This window comes from Tupaia chinensis, unplaced genomic scaffold (genome assembly GCF_000334495.1).
Source record: "Tupaia chinensis unplaced genomic scaffold, TupChi_1.0 Scaffold000355_1, whole genome shotgun sequence".
In the NCBI taxonomy this organism is placed as follows: Eukaryota; Metazoa; Chordata; class Mammalia; order Scandentia; family Tupaiidae; genus Tupaia; species Tupaia belangeri.
This window is the reverse complement of record NW_006159850.1, coordinates 12,740-18,930: the sequence shown is the minus strand read 5'-3', so window position 1 is coordinate 18,930 and position 6,191 is coordinate 12,740. Positions and strand designations below refer to the sequence as shown.

Below are 6,191 nucleotides of genomic sequence, written 5' to 3'. Positions count from 1 at the left end.
ATCGGGTGCCTTTCCTCTTTCCGTTTGCGTTTGTCATTTTGATTAATTAGCGACTCCCAGAAGGATCATCTTTTAACTATAAAGAGTGTCCTCACCTTGAACAAGGCATTTCTCTGCATGTATTTATATATCTTCTGATTTCTTTCAGTTGGTTCAAGGTTTGGTGAATGTATATTTGCATGAGTTCTGTTAGACTTCTTGATTCTGGGAATGCATGCATATGCGCTTGGTGTGTCTCCAGTGGTCAAGATCAGGACTCAAACTGTGTGGTTGACCATATGGAATTCACCTGTCTTGTTTTGCTTTTGTTTGTTTTTGGCTGTGGCATGCACGAGCTAACTGGAGAGGCAGAGAGACAGGGAGACAGGAAGCAGGGAATCATCACCTACCCCAGGGGGCATAGCTATGCCCACCATCCTTTCCTCTCTTCTTCTGTTGGGATTCTGGGCACTCATAAATACGTTCCCGACTTGAGTCATAGGTCACCCAGTCAGGGACTCAAAGCATGCTTGACTATGTGGAAGTCCGGCAACATATCCATTACACTATCTGCTGGTCCCCTTGGTCACACATTCTGTTTGTCTTCTTTCTTCTTTTGAATATGGTATTTGCAGTGCCAGATGCTCAATGATACTCTTTTAGTACCGAGAGGTATGCACAGAAACAAAGACAAGGCATTTTTGGGGGCCAGCAGGGTGGCCGGCCTGGTGGTTAAGGGTGCTGGACTCCTACATGGCGGACTGCAGTTCAAATCCTAGACCTTGTGGCTTGTTTTATTGCCTTCTCTCTTTGTCTCTTCCTCTCTTGGCAAATTACAATGAACACACAAACTAATAAATAAACCAATAAACAAAATGAAAGAAAACAATTCATGGAAAAAAATTTTAAAAAAGAAAAGGTATGTTTGGAATAATCAATCCAGTCCCAACTTATCATCGGAATGTTAATTGATTATGATTGTTTTACAGAGTCTTTGTCTTGACGATGTTTGACAAGGCATTGGTATCATCTCCACAATGTGACTTCACTGCCATATCATCAACTCTGGCCTTGCTTGACCTCAGCTGGCAGTGTCCTGCCTGGATCAGCCAGTGAGCTAGAGTCACAGAGACCCTTCCTCAGTCCAGTGGTGTCACCTTGCAGTTCTCGTGACAGTGACCTCAGGCAGCTGTACCCAGAGCACCCTGGTCCTCCCTTCGATCCCGGGAGTCTTCCTGGCATAGGCCAAGGGAGACTTGGCAGGTGGTAATGAATAAGGCTCAGCCTACAGAGACCCCCACAGACGGTAAAGGGAGATGGGCCTCACTTCCTCAGTGAGGCTCGCCCTTCACTGCCCTCACCCGATGGCCAGCAGGTGGGTTCTGGACACCAGCTGTCCGTTTAGCCGCCTCCAGCCTCACCCTGTTGGCCAAAAGGGGGTGCTAAGCCTCAGCTAACCGGCGAGCCTCCTCCCACAGGGTCTGAGACCACCAGCAGGGCATCCAGAGCCACCTTTTGCTCCAGGAAACCATGGCTCCTACTTCCTCCCAGTCAGCAACTTGGCAAGCACAGGGGCTTCTCGGCACCCACCAGAGGGCACCACCTGGCCTAGGGTAACCAGCTGCTGTCTGGTGAGTAGCCAACACCTTCCCACCTCGGCCCAGTACTCAGCAGCACCCCGTAGGCAGAGGGAGAGAGGAGGCTCGGGCAGCAGGACCAGAACCGCGTGTCTGGGTGTGTGAGTCTCAGGGATGACAGGATCATGTGGCCTCACCCTCCCCATTCTAGCAGGGTTTGGAGCAGTCTGTGTCTCCCACAGGTGGGAGATACTTGGTGCTCGAATGTAGGGTGTTACGAAATACTGAGAAGAGAGATGGAGAAGTGAGAGCAGAGGGCTGAAGCTCCCTTGGAGCAGAATCCAAACTGGCCTAGAGCAGAGCCCATTTATTCCCAACGAAATTGGAGAAGCGACTGGTGAGTTTAGCTATAAAGGATAAGGGGAGAGCTACATGATGTTCTTTGTAGGTTCTGTGCACTAGGTCGATAGCTAGCACACACTCGGTAGTCAGAGGACACATGGGATTGCGGAATGTCATCCAACATCCTGAGACATGGCCCATGCCCGGAGCCCCATCCGGCTGACCGTGCGGTCCCTGTGGCCTTCTATCTGGAAATGGGGTTGCTTTCAACTCCCTCCCAAGTGCTTCCCTTCTGGCCGTCTCTCAGGCCCGGGCTGGCTTCTGTCTCCAATGTGCAGATGCTCTGGGGAGCCCTCCCACTCCCCATCCCCAGTCCCCTGGTGCACCTTGTAGGTGACATAGGATCGATGTCCTGGGATGCGAGGAGGCCTGCTGGTCTCCTTGGTGGCAGAACACACTCTGAGCTGTGTGCATTGTGGTGTTTGCATCGAGGCCAGGGTGTTGAGGACCAGAGCCTATCGCTTCACTGGCCGATGTGTCTGAGGTCTGGCCGCAGGTACTTAGTGCTCTGCCGTCTGAGGCCAGACTGGCCCATTTACAATAAAGCATCATTTTTCCTCAGGTCTTGAGGTGGTGATCCCTGGTGTCAGTGGAGGAGGCACAGTTCCAAGAAGCTGCAGGTTTGCCCCAAGCCCTTCGTGGGACGAGTCTTTCCTCTGTGGAATTGGTAATTCGGTAAGTTGTTTTTCCTTTCTTTTGTTGTTATGTAAATTCATACACTGTACATGTCACCGTGCTAACCTTTGGTAAGGATGCGACTCCTTGGACTTGACCGCATCAGCGCCATCAGACAGCCATGTCTAGGTCAGAGCTTTTGATTGACCTGAAAGGAAATTTGGCAACATCAGGGAGTCTCTTTCCCACCCCTGGCCACGGACTGCGAATCTGCTTACTCTCCCTGGATCCGCCTGTCCTGGACGGGCCACATGAATGGACCATCACACACCCTGTGGCCTTTGGTCTCCTGCCTCCCTCACGTCTGTCATCTCTGTGGCTCGTGAACCACGCTGTGCCATGCCCCGATACCTGGCTCATGTGATGTCTCTCATCACATGGGCAGGAGTGGGTTCTTACCGTTTAGATCTTTTGTCCGTCTGGGGGAGAGAGACGTGGGAGCAGCTTCGGTGGTGCGGCACTTTTCCCTGGGGGTGGGGGGATTTCTCAGCATTTCCACCTCTCTGGTGACCAGGTGCCACCTGTGGCAAAAGTGGAAAAAAGTTCTGCATACCCATAGTATGCTGTTGTGTTTACAAATCCGGGGTAAGGGGAGCCCACTAGGAGACCCCGAGACATACCGGCCAGAGGCGCCGGGGGTGCCCAGTTTGACCGTGCGAAGTCCATGTGTACAAACTGTCTGTGATGTGATAGGAGAAGCCGGAGTTGTTATCGGACATGGGTGGTGACTGTGACTGCATCACTGTCAGTCATTTTCAGCGTGGCGACAGTACGGTGGCAACGTCTGTTTCTCTTCCTGTCGCCTGCCGTAGATGTCTCACTGACACCTGGGCCATGCAGGAAACCCCTCCTGCGGGGTCTCTCGGGTAACAGTGGCCTGTCACGGGGAGCCTGTCCCCGAAGCTCAAGAACCGTACCTCTCGGCGGCCTCTGAAGGGAAGATGTGCGGACGTGGTGCAGGATGACTTGTAGGCCCCCTAGAAGTCCCCCCGGGGTGCAGGGTGCCCGTCTGGAGTTCCCAGAGGTTTCTGTGAGGCTGGTGGGTTCAGAGTGAGGCAGGAGAACAGCCATCTCAGAGGCTTCTGGGAGGAAGGCCTCCGGGCCTTGCATCAGACTCCATTTCCCAGTGGTCACCAGGAAGTAGATTCCCAGGTGGAGTGATGGACCACATCTCCCACAGGCCTCTGGGATATGGCAGTTCTTGGGTCCTAGCGTCCGAGTACAAGATGAGATCTCTCCCACCCCTAGAGTTAAGCGTGTAGAGCCAGACTACATTTCCCTTGGTCCTCTGGGTGGAAGGCGTCCTGGATTAGTGGGCTGGTGGGACCTCTGGTTGTAGCTTCAGACTACAGTACCCATAGATCTTGGCGGGGGGAGGAAGGACTTCTGGTTGTGGCACCATACTACATCACCCACAGGCTCTGGAAGGCAGACTTCTGGCAGCACTTCAGACTACAAATACGCACAGGCCCCCGGGAGCAAGACTTCTGGCTGTTGGGCCAGAACACACCCTTCCCCGATGACTCGACTCGGTGTTCCCTACTAAAGTTACCCTGGCGTGCCCACAGTACCAGGGACATGGATTTCTGGACCTATCCCAGAGGCATCCTCTGCTCACTCATCTGTGCGCAAGCAGGAAACGTTCACCGTGATCTGGGCATAGTTAGGACCCCGCACTCTCCAGCATCTCCACATGTGAAAAATAAATGGTGGAAGCTGTTTGGGGAGACTTGTGTAACAGAGTTTGCCCCATTCCTGAGGTGAGAACATTGGCATGAACACGAATGAACACAGGCACCGTGGACACAGCCGTGGTGTAGGGTGGCCTTCCTGAAGGAGATGCTTAGCCCTAAGGACTCACAAGCCAGGAGCAGACCACCTCGCAGATCTGTCGTCCTGCGTCCCGCTCCCATCGGGGTCTTTGTCTGTGTCCTGCACCCTACATGATCAGAGCAGAATATGCAACCTCGGAGCCCTCATCTCTGGCCACAGTTACTTAAGGTAGAGGCGTTGCAAATGCAAACCTTTAATTAGGCCGGGTCTCTGCCAGGCACTGCCAAGGGGCTTGGATGCGTGCTGAAGTCGAGGCTGGGAGATGCCCACTGTGGCCGCTCCAGTCTGCCCCACTCAGACTGAGGGAGAGGTCTGGGGGCAGGGAGGGCACAGAATTCGTCCAGTGCCACTTTGCCTTTTAAAGAACAGTCTTTTCTGATTGGCTATTTGTCCTTAGAAAGGCGTGTTTCTACTTCTTTCTCCCAAACTATGCCATCTGTCCCTTCTCACAGTCCCTCATGAGGAAAAGCCAGTCTTTAAAGTGTTCACAGAAAATGCATGTTATGAAAAATTACCCATTAAAATAAAACCATACTTTAATTCTGCTTTTCCACAAAGTTTTAAAGTCCCCTCATGGGACTCTGACTTCTTAGAAACCCTAACAGTTTAAGTGACTACAGACAGAAATCCTTTTGACTCACCCAACCAAAGTACAGAAAACTACAGTGTGTTATGCTTAATATTTGTGTTTGTTTAATTTTTCTATAAATTCGATTTTTTTCATTTCACTCTAAAAATATTTTATAGTATTTTAAAATAAAACTTGGAAAATAATTATTAAGTGCTTGGTAAAGTACCTTTTTTAAAAATGAGAAATGAATTGAGTACCTTTCAACAGGGCTAAATTTGAGCTCCTATTGTAAATCAACTTTTTTACTTTATCAATTAGCAGCAAGCACTTTTATTTACCACTGTGCAAGCCGGAGTGTGAGCGCCCCTTGTTAAACAGAAAGCTCGCATTTTACTCTGTCTCGTCTACTTTGTTCTGTTAGTGTTCACGGCAGAGGACTCCAGACAGAAATAGCAGAAAAGCTCAATGCGAGGAGAAAGAGACAAGAGAAACTGGATTAAAGTATGAGTTTATTTTGATAAAAAAAAATTTAGAAATGCATATGCTTTTAAGTTTTTCACAGTACATATTTTCCATGAACTTTGTGAAGACCCTTTTATCTCTTGGTCCCCACTACTACTCAGCACAGCAGCCTCACTGGGCATTGCATTTGAATAGTTCCCCCTTAATCAGCGTGAAATAGAAATGCCTGACCTAATGTCAGTGTTGAAGAGCAATGAAACTTTGGGGATATCCTTGAGAGAATCAGCTGAGAGGTTTCAGAGGAGACAGTTTGGTGTCGCTTTCTCCCTGGTAACCCAGCCCCTCTCTTAAGAGCCCACATGTGAGTCAGGCTGATACTGTCCTCACTTCACGAAGTGGTGACACCTAAACCTCCTGCTGAGATGTCTACACAGACCACGTCTGCTCACTGCTATCAATTTCCACCTCCTTTCCACTTGCAAATGCTCAATATTTTTGCCAAAAGTGCTGATACAGTCTCTGTTATGACAGGAAGTTTACATTGGAGGTAGCACAGAAATGAATCACACATTTCTGTGGATGTCCAGGGCCAGGGCAATTTATCTGGTATGTATTTATGAAACAAAACCATGAGGATTTGGTATAAGCATACATAGTTATGTACAAAGTTTAATAATGGGACCAGCAGATGG

General features: G+C 49.9%; 1 protein-coding gene across 1 annotated transcript in view; it reads left to right on the top strand.

Moving 5' to 3' along the window:
• Positions 1-6,191, top strand: part of DRC4 (dynein regulatory complex subunit 4) — a 32,797-nt gene that overhangs the window by 25,773 nt on the left and 833 nt on the right. The window contains exons 14-16 of the transcript XR_003550066.1: positions 969-1,354; positions 1,458-1,953; positions 2,521-2,633. The gene's annotated coding sequence lies outside the window, so the exon portion shown is untranslated. The remainder of the gene's footprint in view (positions 1-968; positions 1,355-1,457; positions 1,954-2,520; positions 2,634-6,191) is intronic.